General features: G+C 36.1%; 1 long non-coding RNA gene across 2 annotated transcripts in view; it reads left to right on the top strand.

Annotated features, from left to right (window-relative positions):
• LOC128248897 (uncharacterized) overlaps positions 1-18,769 on the top strand; it is a 233,814-nt gene extending 215,045 nt beyond the window's left edge. The window contains exons 3-4 of one of the 2 annotated variants that reach the window (XR_008265047.2): positions 13,409-13,503; positions 16,146-18,769. This is a non-coding gene — a long non-coding RNA (uncharacterized LOC128248897). The remainder of the gene's footprint in view (positions 1-13,408; positions 13,504-16,145) is intronic. The other variant, XR_016243561.1, reaches the window with a different exon arrangement.
• Positions 18,770-22,500: the final 3,731 nt, after the last annotated feature.

The following is a 22,500-nucleotide window of genomic DNA, read 5'->3' as shown; positions in this document are numbered from 1 at the left end:
TCTCTTGCTTTCTCAATACACGCTCACATGTGTGCGTATGCATATGTGTGTGAGTCTGTGTGTCAATGTGTTATATTTAAAACAAAACGAAACGTGCAGATATAAAGAATAAAGAATAGCAGCTATGGAAGAAGAGCTAAAAAAAAATGATAAAATAAAACAAAAACGAAAAACAATAGTACTCTAGCTCTCATTTTCACTTTTCTTTATATTAGCAGATCGTTTCGAATTCTCTGTCATGCGCAGTTCGTGGCTCACCTCTCTATTATTATTTTATGTAATTCTAACAATGGCAATATCTCATTCAAGTCATTCAGTTTCATTTCTTTTTAAATTTATGGTCTGTGCATTCGAAAATTAAATTAAGCTTATTGTTAGTTAATTTTAGAATTAAATCACGAATATTTTCTTTTATTGTTTTACTGGTTTCAGTCATTGGGCTTTAACCATACTCTGAACCGCATTTGAAGGTTTAACCAATTATTGGCTAGTTTTATTTTTATCGATCTGTTGGATAAAAAGCATAGTTTACTTTAGGAGAGATTTGTACTCTGATGTATTGTAGAGAATTTTATCCCTGGTCAAAATGTTTACTTTTAAACCAAAGTGTAATTCTTTCTATTTTTTTTTTTATCAGATAAGGTTAGCAATTTTAGAGGAGAATTAAGTCGATTAAATCGACCCTACTGCCGACCCGGTATTTATTCTATCGGCTACGGAAGGATAAAAGAGAAAATCAGCCTCGGTGGAATTTGAACGCAGAATGTAAAGCTAACGATTATGCAAGCTTGCTACCTTCTTTTTGGAATAAATTATCATGATCGTATACGAATATGATAATGTGAAAATCTGCTGACTCCAACAAAGGTTTCCTCTTATGTAACTTAATGCAAGTGCCACTATAATAACACACTGTTCTTGAGCTTTCCACACTTTTCGTCGTGATGTGACTTTTTGAAAATAATATACTCGTTATGCGTTAATTACGTTGTCTCATAAATTAGTTAAGATATCGCGTTACCAGTCAGATGTCAAATAATACGCATAATAATGAGAACTGAAATATATTTCAGGGTTAAATATTTGTGATAATTAATATGATCAGATACAATATCGTAACACAACAAGAGATCATCAGTGACGCATTAAAGTATCGGGATATACAGTTTGAAATTCTCTGCACTGTACTGCTATATAGTGTCAAGCCATTATTAAATTCTGCTTCAACAAGGTGTATGCATAACGAATAACAGGTCTGTACACATACGCATGTAACCTGTGTTAACATATGTAAAATAATGGAACGTAGAGCCTACCTGAAGTCGTCCTAAAATGTTAATAAAAATTTGTAATTTGAATTCATGTGATTATGGACAATAATTTTAGCGTAATGCAAACTATTCATATTAGAATAATTATTTGTTCTCCCTTGCATTAAAGGATTGTGTTAACGGAATGAGACAAACTCTAAAATAATAAAATCCTTAACAAGCGTTAATTTTTATGACCAGTTTATGAAGCTTTTAGTGAATTAGGCAAAACACTTTGATTATTGTTTACAGATACATAATGAAATTATTCGCTAAAATGAGATATAGAATTTATAGGAAATAAATGCTTTATTAAGACTGGGACATTTTAGATGAGCCAATAGGCCCTAGAGGCTAGATGTTAATAGGGACCTTTAAATGAATAAAAGTAATGTTTACATTGTTGGAGGGCTTCTAATGTTGCACGAAGGCTAGCATGAAGACTTGTTTGGATAGAAGCCATAGAATAATAGCTTAAACTCTGGAAATTACAAGGGATTCGTTGGTCGGACAAAAGTTCGTTTCTACTGCTGAATACTGGTCAGATGCCAAAATTGTTGCATATTTTCCTCTCTCACTAGAAGTCTGAAAGAATGAAGTCAATTTGGCGATAACCTTAGACAGTGAATCACTAAGAGATCTATCTTGCAGTCAAATCCACAAAGCAAGTTACTGAGGTTACACTCGGGCTTTAGACGGAGAAAGGAATTACTGATTAATTGCCGTTGGCAAATAGCATTATTAGAGACATTGAATAAGGTTAGATGATAGAAACCCTGCATACATCCATCATACATCCAATATTAAGATAGTAATGACAGTTTTGATTCTATTCTGTTATGGATGCTTTCCTAAACCGGCCTCATATTAAGTCTCGTGGGTATTTTATAATGAAGTGACACAAAACTTGTTGATCAAATCCCCTGACATTTTTAGGAGTTTTTAAGTTTATCTTTTTTTCCACAGTGAGCAAAGTTCAATCAGATGTAAGCTACTGGCATGCATGAAATTACGCAGTTTCGAATCTCACTTGATACAAGTTTATTTAATTTATACGGCAAATCCTTTTCGGAAAGTCATGAATATTACAATCACCATTTACGTTCTCACACAAATATATTTCCACGCTATGTATTTGGTTGTCAGATAAATTCGTTGTTTTTTTGTTTTCTCTATTCGGCACTCAACCGTCGTATGTCTGAAGAATGGTGAAACGATTGTTGGCTAGATCATCATCAGTATTTTACCTTGCTTGTTTATATGACTAAAATTTTACCCGAAGATGGTGGACTTATGCTATGATATAATCTATGAATGTATCAATAAAATTCTATCGAAACAGCTATATTAAATTTTAAAACCCATTTGTCTTTTTTTTCTATCTATCTATCTATATATTTGTACGTATATAAGTGTCAAGCTTTCTTCTGTTTATTTGCATTAATACCTCTCTCTCTCTCTCTTTCTTCCCTCTCACTCTCTCTCTATATGAATATACATATATGTGTGTGTGTATGTATGTATGTATGTATGTATGCATGTATGTATATATATAACTGTTGATGAGTCATTTAGTAACTTTCAAAATTTCATGGACTGCTTGAAAGGGCTTACTCTGTGGATGCACTTACCTAAGCGGTCAGGGAGATCGTGATTTTTGTAAGTTTTCCAAGGGAAGCCCTCAGAGGTCTCCGCCGTATTGTGGAATTTTCATTTTAATTTAGCTCGTGTTTTGTTCTGTTAGCTCGTGTTCTGTTTTTATACCCATGTCTTTTGTACATTTTTATGTAGGCCCTTGTCACCAGTAAAGAAATATCCTTATTATTATTATTATTATTATTATTATTATTATTATTATTATTATTATTATTATTATTATTATTACTTAGAAGCATTTCGTTCATCTTTACGCTATGAATTCAAATTCTGGCGCGGTTGAGTTCGTCTTACATGGTTTTGGGTTCGATAAAATCAACCTATCCCCAGCCCCGAAAAGGCTGGCATTGTCCCAACATTTGAAACCGTTCTTCTTAATATTCTTTTTACTCACGTTCCTTTGAAACTTCAGGAATCTTAAATGAACAGCGGGCTTACCACCTGTAGCTTACGGTAATATGCTATTTGTTCTCTGCAAATATCTAACCCTGCCAAGGAGGCAAACTTCTTGCATCTGCTCTCCTTGACACTTTGTTTCCATTTTCTTTACGTTCCTCTCAATATCTTTTGATACTGTCCCCAAGGTCCCGATGTTAATGGGTACTATCTTCATTTTTTTCATCGTCCACAATATGGCTTTTCATATGGTGGTCGCGTCTCCCTTTTCGTCTTCCTTCTTAACTATTCAAGAGATAAATGGGCAGGCAGCATCAGTTACAAAGTTTACTTTGTCCACCACCACTAAGGCCGGTTTCTTGTTTTCAAACAACAGGTTTGTTTGAACTGGGAAATCCCACAAGATTTTCCAAGTCTCCAACTCTGTCACTCTCTACGGTTTATGGTCTAACCTCCATATTTCACAGTTTCCAATGCAGAACTTTTACTACCTGATCATGACATCACAACTTATACTGGTTTTGGGCAAGTCAAGGTGTTCATTTACAATATACAATATACAATTGTTTCATCAAATTCATTATTTATTTGGTACAACGGAGATACTTAACTTTCTCATTTCAATCACACTGCGATTATGTTAGTTCATTAACCATAACCTATTGCAAAAAGTGGTGTTTGACAAATTAATCCGATCACTTAACAGTCTAGTTCATTTTCAAACAGACATTTGTATACAAATTCTGTTTATACTACCCTTTTTACAGTATTTTTTCGTGGAAGTATTGTCTGCTGCGGTTAACATATGAGGGATTTACTATAAAGAATGAAAGTATATATTTAAATAATGCAAAATAAGGTATTGATTTCTAGTGAAACTGAACATTTCGGTGGAGAGAATATTCGATTATTTCGAACCCAATTTCTTCTTCCAAATCTAGTTAAAAAAATTTAAACAACTTCAGAAGAATGAAATTTAAATGTTAAACCCATAGCTAAAATTTGAAATTGGAACCTGGAGTGCGTGAAAACAAAATATACATCAGTAGCACACAGTATTTACTGGGTGCTTTACCGATGAAGATATTTCTTCGCTTTTGCTTGGAAGCGATATTGATTTTTGTAAAACGTAGTGTTATTCCAAACGGCTGTTTACATCTAAACGATGAGAATTAGGTCGATTAGATCAACTCTAAATGCTTAAGCGACACATTATTTTATCGATATCCTTAGGATAAAAGGAAAAGGCTGCCCCGATGAGATTAAAACTTAGAAATTAAAGGAACATATTAAAATAACGCCAGGTATTTTGCCCCTTGAAATAATGCCTTTCCCACTCCACAGCCCTGGAAATAATTGTTTCTAACACAAAAACAATTTTACATACTGAGGAAGAGGGTTTAATCAATGTAATCGGGCTCAGTACTTGACTGGAATTTTATTGACCCCAGAAGAGTGAAACAGCAAGATTTGAATTTAAAATACCGAGAGCCGGAAAAACTATCACAATGCACTTTTCCGACGCTCAACTATTCTACCAACCCACTGCCCTTTTAACATAGATACAAGGCCAGAAATTTCAAGGAGGGAGTAGTCATTGAATTCGACAAGTACTTTTAATGGTACTGTGTATAACTGATTTTCGGAAAGATTAACGGTAGAGTTGACTTCAGCAGGATGTGAATTCATAAGTTACAGGGATGCAACTTATAAACGTGAAGCATTCTGCCTGATGCTCTAATGATTCTGCCTATCTACCACCGTATATTGGTTTTGCATAGTCGTAAAGACTAAAATTTTTAGGTAATATATAATCTATAACTACTGACTGCTGTTCCTGACGAGTACTTATTTTTCCTAAACCGGGAGAATAACATGTAAAGTTAGTCGTACTGGATGAATGATTAAATACTAAAAGTTCTTTTGTTCGATTTTCTACAAACCAACTTTCTCAACAGAAATTATACGGATTCATATATCCTATGAAGTATTGTAATCGAAACGGCATTTATTTTTCTATTAAATATGTGGCATAACGAGGAGTGTTCTGTTTATAAGGTTTCAGAGAGGATGAATAAGAGACAAAACGGCTCCTGACGTTGGCACAGCAAGTTGATGTACAGGTGGAGTTAGAGAGTTATTGTTGTTTAGCCCCAGGGCAACACTGATCGAGAAAACCTATGATCAAATGAGTTCCAGACATAATAATCTTGTCATATGTTAACGATATATATGATAACAATATGCAATAAGATATTGAACTTATCTGAAAAAATAGAAAGAATTACACTTTGGCTTAAAATTAAACATTTTGACCAGGGATAAGATTCTCTACAATACATCAGAGTACAAATCTCTCCTAAAGTAGACTTTGATTTTATCCTACAGATCGATAAAATTAAATGGTGATTTAGCAACTATTTATGGGAAATTGACCGACAATGTCGAGACGCCATCGTTGAATTAGGAGATTAGAGTGGTTAGCGAAATATTAGTACAGTTATATGAGGTCTTAGCATTTTTAGGTGAAGACAATATATTGTTTAGCGAGCAGAAAGAAATGAGGAATAAAACAAAACAAAAAGCAAAAACAAATAACTACTTGCATCGAAAAAACCCCAACAAAAACAAAGATAAATGTATGGGAAAAGAGAGGCATTGAACGGATGACGAAGGAACAAAAAATAATAATGAAGGTGGAGATGTACAGATATTATGTTGAGATGAAAGATGTTTTGATGATCAGAAAAATAGAAAAAAATTTTGAGTTTCAATGTACCTTCCATAAATTTGATCTGAAATCATTAAATCGACAACAAACATTTAAAAATGATTCGCATTTATTAGTTAGAAGGTTGTAAGATCTTTGTTTTTAGTTATTCATTTATTATTTTTTGTAAGTCTGAGAGGATATTACCGCTGAGGATACTTGAATGCTGTTGTTATTAGTACTGTTGTTGCTATTGTTGGCATTATTATTATTATTATTATTATTATTATTATTATTATTATTATTATTATTATTATTCACATTTTTCTTAACTGGTCTCAAGATTGCTTTTGTAAGTTGAGAGGTTATTGATCAGGCCCCACACCATATTCACAGATGGAAGAAAAGGCAGAAAAGAAAGAAAAAAAAACGCAACACACTCGGTATATTTATTGAATCCTGAAAGATGAAAGCAGTTAAAGTCGACTGCAGTGGGATTAGAATTTAAACATAAAGGCATCGGAGTTGATAGTGTGCCAGAATTTAGTGCGGCATTCACTCGTTGCCAGCAACATGTGCACTCCACTAATAACGTTTAGGAATTGTAATAACTGACAAAAAGAGAAAAAAAAATATATCATATTTCAAAGAAACTAAGATTAAAAGAAAACAACACTCGCTTCAAATAATGCTATTGTCTTCCTTACTCAGGGATCAATCGACTTCATCATCATCATCATCATCATCATCATCATCATCATCATCATCATCACCATCATCATCATCATCATCATCATCATCATCATCAGCATCATCACGACGACCACGACGACCATAACCCCGTCCACCTGTAGCAACAGTAGTAGCAGCAGTAGCAGCAGCAGTAACGCCACTACGACCACCACCAAGACCACCACCACGACCACGACGACGACGACGACAACGACGACGACGATGACGACGACGACGACGACGACGACCACCACCACCACCACCACCACCATCACTATCATCATCATCATCATCACCTGGTGATATCATTACCATTTTCATTTCATCATTATATTTATCATCCTAAACTTCATCGTCTTCCTCAAAATCATTACCATCTTCATCATTACCACCATCATCATTACCACCACCACCACCACCACCACCACCACCACCATCGCCATCTTCATTATCATGATCATCATGATCATCACCATCATCTCAAACATATACTACGACTTCCAGCTCCACATCACCGTCACATTTGCATCATATGCAATGCATTCAGGAAGAAAAGAAAAGAAAGCAACGGCTCTGATCTAGTACCGAGAGAGATTGAGAGAGAGAGGAATAGAGAGAAAGAGAGGGAAGGTGAGAGACAGAGAAGCAGAGTAAGAGATGGACAGAGAGAAAGAGAGAGACAGACAGACATAGAAAGAAAGAAAAAGAGAGATTGAGAGAAAAAGAAAAAAGGAGTCGAAAAAATAGTGAGAAAGAGAGAAAGATAGGAGAGAAAGAGACGGACAGAAAGTAAGTGAGAGAGTGGGAGATGGAGGGAGAAAGAGAGAGTGAATGCATAGGAGTGACAGTGAGCTACAGAGAGAGAGAGAGAGAGAGAGAGAGATAGAGATAGAGAGAGAGAGAGAGAGAGAGAGAGACGGTGGGAGAGAGTGAGTGAGACACATAGTGAGATAAAGAGGGAACGGGAGAAAGAGAGGAAGAGAGCGAGTGAAATGAGAGAGAGAGTGTAAGTGAGAGAGCCATAGAGCGTGGAGTTAGAGAGCCATACACTTTGAAGTTAGAGAGAAAGATAGAAAATTGAGGGATAAATTATACCTAACAACGTTATTTACTAATGTCTGCAAAAACTTTGAAACGATTTCCTTTAGCATGGCAAGCAAGATTCATTAAAATCAAACATTACCAATATATAACTATAGAAACAACCAATATTTATTCCTACAATATTTTTCGTCTTCGCAAGGTAGTGAGCTGGCAGAAACGTTAGCACGCCGGGCGAAATGCTTAGTGATATTTCGTCTGCCGTTACGCTCTGAGTTCAAATTCCGCCCAGGTCCACTTTGCCTTTCATCTTTTCGGGGTCGATAAATTAAGTACCAGTTACGCACTGGGGTCGATGTGATCGACTTAATCCCTTTGTCTGTCCTTATTTGTCCCCTCTATGTTTAGCCCCCTGTGGGCAATAAAGAAATAAGAAACGTTAGCGCGCCGGGCGAAATGCTTAACGGTATTTCGTCTGTCTTTACGTTCTGAGTTCAAATTCCGTCGAGTTCGACTTTGCCTTTCATCCTATATATATATGTGTGTGTGTGTGTGTGTGTGTGTGTATTATTATTATTATTATTTATGTTATTATATGATTGAACACCACACATCCTATTCCAAGTAAGTTTTATCTTATATATATATATATATATATATATATACTTTATTTAAAAGCAGCAGAAATATAACAAAAAAACCGTTACTCTGAGTTTCACGTTCCCGTTCATCGGACAGTTATATAGATAGATAGATAGTGAGATCAAAACAGTTTGATTCAGACTCATTGGTATAGTGAGTACACACACACACACAAACACAAACACACACACAGACACACGCACACACATAATGATAATTTAATAAAAAATAAAGTAAAATGTACAGTTACTCACCAATAATGAATGATATTGATTTAAGACGACGTTGATTTAAAGCTCTTCAGGTGATGCCTTTTCTTCAGGTGTTTTACAGGAGAGACCGAACCATATCGGGATCCCCTGCTTCCGCCTTCCCTTGCAATTCCTCTGCTATCCTTAAAAGGTCGGATAGAAGTTCGATTGCCAGGCCCACCTCAACCTCCTCTTCCTTTCCACTGGATCTGGCGCTTCCTCTCTTTGCTGGCAGACTTACTTAACTCCAACATATCTTCGTCTCTCAGGGTTTCAGAGTGGGCATCAATGAGGTTGTTGACCTCATCTTGCGTGATGTCGTCAAAGCCTTCGCCACCAAGTACCTTTGCCAGTTTTCCCGCATTGCTGACAGTCTCGTGCTGAATATCTTCAGGTGAGAAACCATCATAGTCCTGGACACACTGGTCACGCCTTCTTCCAGCATGTGATGAGGGTTTCGTTTTTCATGTCTTTAAGAGTAGCGTGGATGATTGACAGTCACAATGCGATCGTGAAGTTACGCCAGTACTCCTTTAACTTGTAATTGTCGTCCGAATCCATTGCTTCCACAAGGTGCTGGAGAGAATTCCAAGTGTAAAGTGCCTTGAAGGTACGGTTCACGCCTTGATCCATACGTTGGATGAGGGAGGTAGTATTGGCAGGGAGGAACTCGACTTGGACCCCTTCGTGATTCAAATCCAAAGAATGACCACCAGTATTATCTATAACAAGCAACACCTGGAAATCCATGCAAACATTTTGGAGGTGTATCTTGACTTGAGGGATGAAGCATCGGTGGAACCAATTCATAGTTAGATATTTGGTAATCAAGGTCTTAGAGTTGTGCATCCAGTGGAAAGGCAGCAGGATTTTATTCTTATTTTTGAAGGCCCTCAGTTTCGTGGATTTGTAGATAAGTCCTGGCTTCATCATGGAGCCAGCAGCATTGCAATATATAGTTAGCATCACTCTGTCCTTCTGTACCTTAAATCCTGGGGCTCTGGCTTCGTCCTTCATGATGTACGCTCTAGATGGCATCTTCTTCCAGAACAAGCCAATCTTATCAATGTTGAAAACCTGTTCCGGCTTGTATCCCTTGTCCTCGATGATCTACCTGAAAGTCTCAAGGTACTTCTCGGCGGCTTCTTTGTCGGCTGATGCTGTCTCTCCATGCAGGGAAACACACTTTATTTTAAACCGTTTCTGGAAACGGTCAAACCATCCCTTGCTGGTTTGAAAATTTTCGGGCTCCGGTGCTGTCAATGATCTTGGTTGCTGTTCTTCGGTGCCTTCGGCTCCGTCTTCTCCGTCGAACTGCTGGTATAATTTCCGCGCTTTCTCGCGGATGTTGTTACCGCTCAAGGGGATGTTTTTCTTCTTGCAGTCACTGATCCACAATGCCAAGGAAGATTCCATCCTGACGAAGTGCTTATTTCTCACTATCGTTATCTTTCTGACACGTTCACAGAAGCTTACTGCTACGGTAGTCCTGATCGCCACCTCGTTCTTTATGTAGCGTATGGTGCTTTCGTTGACAACATAATATCAACAAACTCCCGCATAACTTTTACCTTCCCGGAACATATTCAGCAATTGTGCCTTCTCATGGAGCATCATAACCTTTTTCTAGCGCTTATGATCACCGCCAGACGCCTTAGAAGATGTAGGGCGTTTGAGCATTTTTCTTAAGGCTTTAATAACACGCCGCGAAAAGTACAGCACACAACAGAATATTGGAGATGATCAGTGAACGCATTTTTCCACAAAAAAAAGAAGAAGCAAACTTCATTGCGTCAAACAGCGCTTTCCACCAAATGGGAGTTTGAGCAGAGACTGAAAATAATCATGGTTTTGAAAAATTTAGTTTGTACTACCACTAGATACAATAATCTATGCTATAATAATAAGAAGAATAAGAGAGAGAGAAAGAGAGAGAGGGACCAGCAAGTAACCTTATTTCAATTAGGCTATATTGGCTTAAAAATTATCCTGTTGAAATAAACAATGTGTATGATCAAATGCAGCGATGATTGAAAACAAGCGCTGGTATAAAATTAACGTTCAGTCTCGTGTAGTATACATGTTTCATCTGTCATCGCTAGCCCAAGTAATACTGGTGCGATACACTGTATATATATATATATATATATATATATATATATATATATATATATGTGTGTATGTGTGTGTGTGTGTGTGTGTGTGTGTGTGCGTGTGTGTGTGTGTGTGTGTGTGTGTTTGTGTGCGCGCGCCTGTAACGTATGGTATAATTATAAACAAGGCAAATTTTTAACCATTTCCTCGCAGACTGAAAAAAAATGATGAACAACCTTAATCGATTTTCGAACCTTATTGGGTTCTCATCAGAGGCATCTATATCGTTCTGACAGTACTTTCACTGCAATGAGAAGTAGATGTTGTTCAGAAACAAATAGAGCGAGAGAGGGAGAGAGAGTGAGTGAGTATGTGTGAAACAGATAGACGTCGCTATATTAATTAGCAAGCTACAATTGCTTCTATGCAACGCAGTTCTCCAGGCATGCAGGTTCTTGATTATATAACCATTTCCCTGCACTATGAAATCTAGTTGTGTTTCCTCAGGTGATATGCAAATATTGTCTCCGTAAGCTGAATTCTTGGCTTCAAGAGCATCTTCTCTGTCCGTCGTGACCTGGAGTGAGTAGTAGCCACTGAGTATAAGCATATATTTGTGTACGTGCATGTCCAGTTCATTATGCTAATCTAAAACACATTATCTTGTTTCTCACTTTTATAACTTTAACTATTTCACTCATATAATACCGAGTTACCGTAACCGTCTCATTTAAAAGCGATCCTAAAATTCATAATCTTGTTTGTTTTTTGAGACATTCAGCGATGTATTCAATATTATAGAATTTTGTAAAATCAAAATTATCTGATATATCGCCTTTTGCACGATATTTTGATTCACTGCTTCACAAAGCATAGCATATTTCTAGTAACTGTAGTTATTAATTTTATCTCACCTACCCACTTCAACCACGACCTCATAGACGCATAATTTTGCTGTCTTAGCTCTTTCATGATGTGTTATATCGTTCGAAAGTGGCTACGCACATTTACTCATACACACAAACACAAAGACTCACAGAATAACTTGTGCACATACTTCTGCTTGTGTTTTTCATTAATCCCCCACTCTTTCTTTTTCTCCAGATCTGACTAACTGTTAGTCAGTCTGAAGATAGAGAGACAAAAATGGAGAAAAAGAAAGAGAATGTAAGTATCCATTTGTATGCACACCACTGTACACTTGCATACACATAATGGTCAGAGAGTTTAAACACAATTTTGTACTTACAGCTAAAATAACATTATACACATGGATCGGAGCCAATGGAGGTAGAAGTCATGAATTCGGTTCATCAAAAGAAGTTTAATGGGTAGCTTAACTATTTTAGCCGTAATTTTCTTCTCGTGTATCAATTCCCCTACCACCGCATTGGCTGTATATTTATTTTTCTTTAGGAAACAATGAATGTAATTTCAAACAGTTTACAATAATAACTTTTCCTAATGTAAAAAAACAAAAACAACATAAGCTGAGCAATAAAATTTTTAATTACCATTTAAATTCACTTAATGGTGATAGTAAGATTACCATTACTTGCACCTATAGGGATTAAATAGTCGTTAATATTTGTGACTCATTTAAAGCAAGCAAGCTGGCAGAATGTTTGGCACTCCACGCAAAATGTTCGAGTTCAATTTCAACCGGGGCCCACATTTCCGTTCGCCCTGAGGTCGAAGTAATCGATTTAGCACCGGAAATTCCTGGCCTTCCGCCAAAATTTGAAATATTTGTGACTCATTTAAGGTGGAGAGCTGGCAGAACCGTTACCGCGCCGGGTAAAATGCTTAGCGGTATTCCATCAGTCTTTGCGTTCTGAGTTTACTATTTAAGCACTGGCAACACTGTAACCGACTTAGTCCCTCCACCGAAATTATTGGCCTGTTGTCAAAGTCTGAAACCAATATTTGTGACTCATTTACTCCCGCGAATAAATACTTCTAAATAATAATAAAAAAAAATTTCTGAGTAGATGAAGGGAAATTATTATTGTTATTTGTATTTTGTCTAATGGAAGCTGGTAGAACCGTAGCTATGAAATACAGTTATGATTAAGCAATTAAAAATCGATATAAAGCAATAAAAATATGCTCATAAACTTTACTACCAAATTTTGATAAGTTCTGTTTTAATAATCAAGAGTGGTAATATGGTAAAAAGAATAGAGGGATGCCATATTTAATCAGAATCTTAACGTTCTGGATTCGAATCCCATTCTATCTACTTTGGCCTTCATTTATCAACCTACTTTGATGTGACTAAGTGTTAGTAATGGATTATATTCTTCTCCTAATATATGTGCCATTGTGTCAATCAAACAGTTGATGAACGGCGTGCCTTATTCGAAATAAGCACCCCTTTAGTCGAATCGTACGAATAATTTTATTTTATATTCCAATAAGTGAAGAATACCATTACAGGATTTTAACAGACCTGTCACTGGTTCACTGCATTTATGAGGGCATGAGTGACAAGATTCCGAAAAAATGTAGCAAGTAACTTGGTCCAAAAATATGATTTTGTTCGGTTTTCTCGACGCTATTTTCTTCCTTTGCAGGCATCCATATCTTCAGCACTATTACTCCCTGAGAAATTTCCACCACGAGGCTATGGCAGACGACATATCCATAGAGGAGACAAATCCAGAACCAGGTTGTTGCAAACAAAACTTCTCACTGTTCCTATTTGTTTCCCTAAAACTGTATAAAAATGTGACTCAAATTTTAATTTCTTTCGCTAGTAATTCAAAACCTGTGCAAATAACCAACTATGCTCCCCTGTTTTATTTTATTCTGCGATAGATTCTCTTATTACTGTATAAGACTCACAACCAATATTTTCTAATAGCTTTCTTTTCTGTGCTGTGAACGTAGTTCACGTCATTTTAGACCCACCCCACCCCCACCAAAATACTAGAGACGATACTTATCTCCGATTTCCGTTGCGTCAAGGAGGTGATAGTACAACGGATTTATCTCAGGTGCCATTCTCGTGAAATTTGCCTATCTCGAGGAATTTACCTATCACTGTATCGTAACTAACAAACTGTATTTATAGTACAAACGATGCTTACAAACCTCATTTACATATGTAAATGGAAACTTCATTTACACATGTAAATAGAGTGATCTGTTGATAGCCATATACATTGGCCACGAACATAGGTGTACCACTGACACGATTTGAGAACGATGCCTTTCGTAGATGTAGACTGCAGCCAGTTCTCTATCTTTATTCTTGCAACATCTGCTGAAATTGTTAACCCGTTGATATTTTTTGTGAAAAGTCTCTTGTATTAATATTATTAGCGAAAAGAAATGATACGTTGCAATATCCGATCCATTACCAGTAACAGGTGCAGTGCCAAGGAAGTAACGTTACTGAAAATAATAGAATATTACACACCATCCCTAAATCTGCATTGAGCTATTTAACAGTGGTATACTTTTGTACTCCCGAATAGTGGGCTTTACTGCAGAGAAGTGTGGATAGTGACTTGTTCGTGAATTCTTCAGTGTCGAGGATGAGGAGTCTGTGGAGAGTCATATTCTATGAAATACTTTTTGCACGACAGCCATTTTGATACAAAAGTAGTGTTATGCTAGATTGATTAAGAAAATCGATTGAACTCTTTAAAGTTCCTATTCAAACTGCAACTCTAACTTCATTTATAGAAACTATAAAAGCCTTAACTGGAAATAATCCAAAAGACCTTGAAAAGAAAGGTTTCAGACATTTAAACGAAAATTATCAATAGGTGATGGGCACTTAAAGATTGCTTACAGTAGCCTGCAGTAAATTTAGGCCTAAATGATTTATAACAGTGATGGTCGCAATATTTCTGCTGCTGCTGCTGCTGCTGATGATGATGATGACAACGACGATGGTGCTGACTCTACAACATAATTTCAAATTAAAAATACTATGATTCATGTTTCAGTGGCCGTTCTTATTTTAGCATATTCTCTTTATTATATATTGTATACCATGAATATTGTATAATTGATGTTATCTACTAGGATATGTCAATATATATTCTAGGCTGTCAGTCATCACTTGAATAAATTATAAGACAAAAATTAGACTGAAGTTTTATGACAAGATGTTAAAATTTACTGAGCTATGCTCATCACAAATCAGGATTATATTTCTACGGATGATATCTATCGTTCCATTCTATGTCGATTATTTATGAGATCTTTTTAGTATTCAAATATTGTTGATATAAGTTAAAAGGATATGACAAGGAAGAAAAATCTGTCTTCTCGAATAATGCCTTTATATAGATGAAATGTGTCGAAATCGTTATCTGAAGATGTTTGAAGATTATTAAATGATGATTTTTATATTAGCAAAGCATACTAGTTAAGTAATATCTATATGTCACAAGTCTGATATACTCTACGTATTGATTTCCTTTCATACACTTTCCCCCAAACCTTAAAATTGATCGGAAGTACAAGTTGGTTATATTACAGACCCAACTGACATCAGCGTCAACAACATTTTGTTATAATTTTTTTTATATAAAAGATTATTAATTCTACGACTGTATGATTATATCTGTCAGTCATATTAAGCAAAATAATTTATCATAAACTTGTTGGCTTCAAAAATTTGTTTTAACCCATTTTCAAATACGCCGTTAGTCATCATGTCTTGAAATACTCGCTTGGCGAAAGAAACGTTTCAAGTGATTAATCAAATTCTCATTAATTTCATCGCTACTTTATGTATTTGACATTGACTAATGCGGCCTACTAGGTGATATCATTCACCAGGAAAAGAAGAAAAAAATGTCGGGGGTGCAGTGGGGGTGGAATGAAAAATAAGAAAAGGAAGAATCATAAAGTGTGTGTGTGAAATAATTTTCAAAGTTTTAAAATGTTTATGAACATCAAAACTGGTTTCAATCATAATTTTTTTAAGGAAACTTTTAACCATTTAAAATCAAGAGTAGGTCAAGTAGAATATTTGTGAAAGAAAACGAGTGAAACAATATGTGGGAATACTTTGACAAGATGGATAATATAACTTTATATTCTATACTGCTTGCATATATTATTTGACTAAATGTACACATTAAATCTGATAGAGTTAATCAAATTGCTTCCAGATATTTATTAGATAAGATGCTTTAGAATGGATATAACTGATGTCCGATTGTGTACTATAAAACAGAGATAGATACTTACCCAGCCACTTTAGAAATTCGACTTCACTTGTGTGAAACCTAATGCACTAGAGGACTGAACAGTATTCTAACAGACTATTATTTTTTCCTTTTCATACAGAATGAAAAAGAATCAGAGTGGAGCAGTGGACGAAAGGCTTGACAGCGCCTAGCTTCGTGCATCGAGGTCCGGGGATAGAATTCTTTACCAGAGACTTTTGTTTTCCTCCGTCGGGAACTGATAAAATAAGTACAAGTAATATATAGTTTTGAGCTTTGTCTTTGATCCAACAAGAAAACTTTTTAAGTGGTAATCATACCAATTAAAAATAGCAGCTGAATGTCACTCAAATCTCTCTGACTTAGAAACGAATGCTACATTGGTTTCAATGTGATTCGAGAATAACTGGTTGCTGAAACATTTGGCTGATTTTATCAGGACTGACCAGAGTTCAGAAGATGAATACCAATACTTACAACATGTAAGTTCCTTTTGCCAGTGTAAGAAATCCATATCAAGTAAATCCTAATCCTAATCTTATTTCTTGATATGTTTTTGTATTTCAACATCTTTTAGTTGTTTCAGTCATTAGACTGCGGCCTTGCTGGGGCACTGCCTTGAAGAATTTTTAGTCGAATGTATCGACCCCGGTACCTATATTTTTTAAAGTCTGGTACTTATCCTATCGGTCTCTATTTCCTAGCCGCTAGTAACAGAGACGTAAAGACACCTACACCGGTTGTCAGGCAGTGGGTGGGAGGACAATCGCGCACACACACACACACACACACACACACACACACACACATATACATCGGTTTTCATTCAGTGTCCGTCTGCCAAATCCACTCACAAGCTTTGGTCAGCCAGAGGCTTATAGTACAAGACATTTTCCCAAGGTGCCACGCAGTTGGATTGAACCCGGTGGGTTGGGAAGCAAGCTTCTTAACACACAACCATACCTGCTCAAGCATGGTTGATGAATTACTGCCAGAACTGAATTAACTTTTAAGAAAAATACAGAAAAAATATTTACTATATTAAAACTGTTATTTTGGTGGGCAACTCTGATAGAAAATCTTTGATTAAAAGCATTCCATCCGTGATTATCCCACCTTTTAGTGGTTGATAAACTTTACTTATTTAAGGTGATGTATGATTTCGGGTGATATTTCAAGAACACTGAGCGACTGCATAAAGGTTCTCTTGCTGTGTGCTCAATATTTTAGTTAGGAAATATAATGCACGCTATACATTATTTATTAATGTTGCTTAACAGTGTAAGGTGGAATCTCAACAGGGTTAACTTTGTTTAATCTTCCAAACTCCAAGAGAGATTAGAAAGTTAATCTGCAAAAATTACTTTAGCAGAAAATGTTGTGCTTCAAGGTCGATCAAATATGGTAGGGTTTATTCAAACGAATATAGCCCTGAAATCTGTGATATTTGTGCCAAAATATGAAATTAAATTTTGCTTTATAAGTCAGTATGAAGGAATATTGATTACGAGAAGAGATTAGAAGATTAGTTCTAAAATTACTGCAGGAAGTGATGATTTCCATATTAGTTTTGTTTTGTCATGATTGTAGGTTTAACAATCAGTATTGCCTAAAACCTAGATAAACTCGGCGACTACTTTTTTTTAAATTTCGTTTCTTTCGCTAGTTAATTATCTCCCACTTCTGTTGTTTAGTGACAAAGAGAAATGTTTTCTTTATCACGAAACGATAGGGCTAGCTAAGCTGTTTGCCATATGCCATTTACATATACCAATATATTTTCTTCTTTGCAAAATCTCCAATTTAAGAATTTGGCTTTCAAGATTATTGTAGTTCTTCACTGAAGTAACCAATTTGCTATCAAAGTCGAAAGACGACGTTCTGTAATTATTACTCGCTAATATATATATTATTGGATTATAAATGTTGAGATATTGTTGTTGTAGTTATTGCTGTCACCACTACTATTTTATCGCAAATCAAAGTCAGTGATAACATTTCAACGAAAACTTGATAAAGGAGAGAAATCTTGGCGCTAATGTTCAGTTTCTCGCCTTCATCATTACTTTTCCTATCTTTTCCTATCTTTTCCTATATCATTTCTAGCGAATGATTTTCTTTCATTATAGAAAACTAGGATAGCAACGAAGCAAATAGGCGTCCATACAAAACCTTTCAGTCGCAATAAGTTCTGTTAAGTACCTAAGTACGTTATAACCCAACTTTCCGAGATAATCTTTCTAATAAGCGAGTAATTTAAAGAAAACAATCACACAAGATAATTGATGTCATGAAGCTCTCGTTTTTATCTCTGAATGGTAATGGACTGATAGCAGTTTCAATCGATTCTCTATTTTTCTATTTGATTAGATGAATAAACAGAAGATGTGATGAGCGGGTAGGTGCATTCATAGAAGTGCGAAATACTGTTTATGAATGTGTATTAAACTAACATAGCTATTTTTTTCCGTGAGTCCATACAAGCAAGTTAGATTCTGCTCTGATACGTCTGTAAATATGATAAATTTTATAAAAGGGCGTTTATAGCTATGCGGCGAAACACTGCATATACAAAACCGTAACGTGATAATGTCATTAATATAGTTAGGTAGTTTTGATGTGTCAAATACAGTTAAGTAGAAGTCAGTAAATTAAAAATGTTTAAATTACTACCTAAAATTATTTGTTTCCCATAAATTTCACATTGAAGTCTTTATGTCATATCAAATAAAATTCTTCCTCAAAGGGAGTGTTTTTTATTGTTATCTTTTTATAATTACTTAATTGCTAACGGTCGAATGTATTTGTCCCCACCATACGCAGACAAGTGTTGTTGCACGTTGGCGGCTGTATAAATGTGTTTGGGTAGGTGTGTATGTGTGTATATACTTGTGTGTTTGTTTACGTGCGTGTCTTTGTGTGTATCTGTGCGCGCGCGCGAAAGTGTGCGCGTATTTAATATTAATCTGCCAATTAACTTATGGATCACGAGAAAACGCAAAGTATATCTAACACTTGAGGGACAGGATTTAGACTAATCAAGCTTTCACAGGATCTACGCGACGGTTTACCTATTTGTTACACACACGCGAAGACACACAAGCACACACTCAGACACACACACATACATACACAGTTGCACACACGCGCGCGCGTATGTATATACAGGGTGCGGTGACTAAACTGTCGTCTAAATTATACAAAAATGAAAATAAGGCTTATAACTCATTTTAACATATATTTACCAAAATTAAATAGAAATATCTTGAAATACTAAAAAGTAAATTTATTCAATAAAATCGCCATTGGTTTCGACGACGGCCTCCAGACGATTTCGGAATCTCCTGCAACTCTTCTGGACTGTCTCCGTGTTTAAGCTGGTGAATGCTGCCATAATCCTTGTCTTCAGTTCATCTTTGGTGTTACAAGGAGTTTTGTTGGTCTCTTGCTCAACTTCGCCCCACACATAATAATTAAAGGGGTTGTAGTCGCGAGAGTTAGGTGGTCAGATGTTAGGGGTGACGTGGTTGCAGAAATTGTCTGACTGCTATGACAGGGTTCTCCTGCTTGCCTGGCATGGCATGGTGCAGAGTCCTTTTGCCAGTTAAAGGGTCTTTCAGCAGCCACCCTCTTGATCCAGGGGTGCACTATCCCTTCCAGGCACTACTCCCTCTGTACTGACTCTGAGGCTGTGTGGGAAGACGAATGGAGGCATAACGTCGCCATCACTAGTGATCACGGCAACCACCATAATTTTGAATGGTTGTTTGATTTTTATTACTCTGGGTACATTTTCTCAGATTGCACTGACCTCAGATTGATGCCCCAAAACTCTGAAATGTTCGTATTGGAGCTTCCAGCGTGAATGCTAGGCAGGACAGCGTGTCGTTTCCAAATTTCTGGCAGAGTGAATTGCGTCATTGTCCTGTTTTTTCTCACAGACGGTGCCCACTTAAACCTACTATACTGTGTAGTGGACAAAATCAAAAACAAAACGTGCTTGCGCAAAATTAGAAATATAAAGTGGTGACAATTTAGCCATCGCTGTATATAAATATATATGTGAGTATGTGTGTGTTTGCACGATTCCATGTATATATGTATATATAAATATCTACACACACGCGCGCACACACACGCGCGCACACACACACACATATGTATATATATATATATATATATATATATATATATATATATATATGGTGAATCCAAACAAAGAAGAGACATGAAAAACAACAACGCGAGGACGTGGTACACGTAATGTATTATTAGACGCCCAGGAAAGGAAAGAAAGAGGATTTAACGATTCGAGCAAAGCTCTTCTTTAGAAATAGAGGAACATCCAAAAGAAGGTAAGATAGAGGAAGAAAATCGCCAACGATTCCCATGTGGTTACATTTTGAAATATATATATAATGTTAATGTTATATATATATATATATATATATATATATATATGTATATATATATATATATATATATATATATATATATATATATATATATATATATATATATATATATATATATATATATATATATATATATATACACATATATATATATAGGTGTTTATATATACTGACATGACAGAAGTAAATAGAGACGCCATAAAGCATCGTTTTATCCTTATTTTAGCTTGAATAGGCTTGTATTTTCCATTAATTGACTGTTTAATCATGCCACACACAAAAGAAGGCTTGGAACTGTTTGAATTTCAAAGAGGCCGTATTGTGTATCAATCTCAATGCGGACCTAATCAGAGTAAAATCGTAGAAAAACTTGGGATCCCACTTTCTACAGTTAGTAGAGTGATTGTGCAATTCACCAGGAAGGGCAAGGAGACCACATTACCTCGCCCAGGTCGACGAGGGCCCTCTGACAGGATCCTTCACTTTGTTATGTGAAGTGTGGGGTCTAATCCTCGTTGCAAGGCCTCTGACATAGCAGAACAAGTTGATTTCAATCCCAGGACAACTGTCAGGTATCTACATAAACTTGGCTACTATGGCAGAGCAGCAAGTAGGAAGCATTTCTTCAACCAGCCACAATATCAATCAGAAAAAAGATTGGGCCAGTGGTGGAGAGGGCACTAGCATTAGGACATTATCATATTCTCTAATGAGTCCAAATTTGCTGTCTTTTCTGATAGTGGTCGAGTGTATGTCTGGAGACTCTGTGATCAGGAATTTGACGTGAAAAGATTGCAGTCAACAATGAAACACGGTGGCTATTCTGTGATGGTCTGGGGAGCAATTTGGAGCAATGGTCGATCAGAGCTGGTGGAGTGTGTGGGAAACATAAACTCAGATAAATATGTGTCCATATTGTAGAAAGGACTCCTTCCAATCTTCTCCAGTAGTGAAATGATTACAGACTCTTTATTTATAGAAGAAGGGGCTCATTGTCACATGGCTAAAAAGACCCAAGTTTGGTTGGAAGACAATGTCTTTAAAAAGCTTCCATGGCCAAACCAGTCTCCAGATATGAATCCTATTGGACACCTGTGGGTCATAATGAATAGAACACTTCATAAAAAGAACAACAAAGCATACTCAAATCAGATCTTTTGAGATTACTGCATGAAACTTTGCAAGAAATTCCTCAAAAGAATATTCGTCATCTGATCGATAGACTAGCATGTCTAATAGATTCCTTACATTGAAAAATGTAAAGGGCACGTCTACTAAATATTAGATAGTCACAATCATAATAATAAATAATTTGAATGCATAATTTCAAATTTAAATTAATTTTAATGAGTATAGGGGCGTCTATTTACTTCTGTCATGTGTGTGTGTGTGCGCGCGTGCGTGTGTGTGCGTGTGTGTGCGTGTATATATATATATATATATATATATATATATATATATATATATATATATATATATATATACAGGGAAGTTGTGGATTGATCCTGTAATCCAGCTATTTGGAGGCTTGGTTTGAGGATGGAAGTCTCGGTAGTCGGTTTTCTTTGGCATTCAGATGTGTCCGAACTAAGCTCAGCATCGATATGGCGCTTATCAGGACCACCTTGACTAAGCAGGTTCGATTCGGCCCAAGGCAGAAACGCAGCTGGCAAAATCGCACCTATGAATGGTTGTCGGCTGGTAACCTGTTCGATACAGTTGAACTTCAACATTTTAAATGGTGGTATCCCAGCAAAGCTGCAGTCTAATGAATAAAACAAGTAGAAAAAAAAAACTATGTGCATGTACATATGTACCGAAGTGTGTAACTTTAAAGGCTGCAAGTATCACCTGAGATAATAACAGAGTATAAAATGAAATTTTACTCTAGATATTTAAGGAGAAGAATAATTTGTAAAATAATTTAATATTTTTAGGATTTATATTATACATATCTCTCGATGCTATTTTATAATACCGCTGTCGCCAGCGTAAGAATGCTAGCTGACATTGAGTAATGAGACAAGATACAGTATATCAATATGTAGGCTGCGAATTGGT

Source organism: Octopus bimaculoides, chromosome 1 (genome assembly GCF_046866305.1).
Source record: "Octopus bimaculoides isolate indiv1 chromosome 1, ASM4686630v1, whole genome shotgun sequence".
NCBI lineage: Eukaryota > Metazoa > Mollusca > Cephalopoda > Octopoda > Octopodidae > Octopus > Octopus bimaculoides.
Note: the sequence above shows the minus strand (reverse complement) of the source record. Positions and strands in the feature narration are given on the sequence as shown.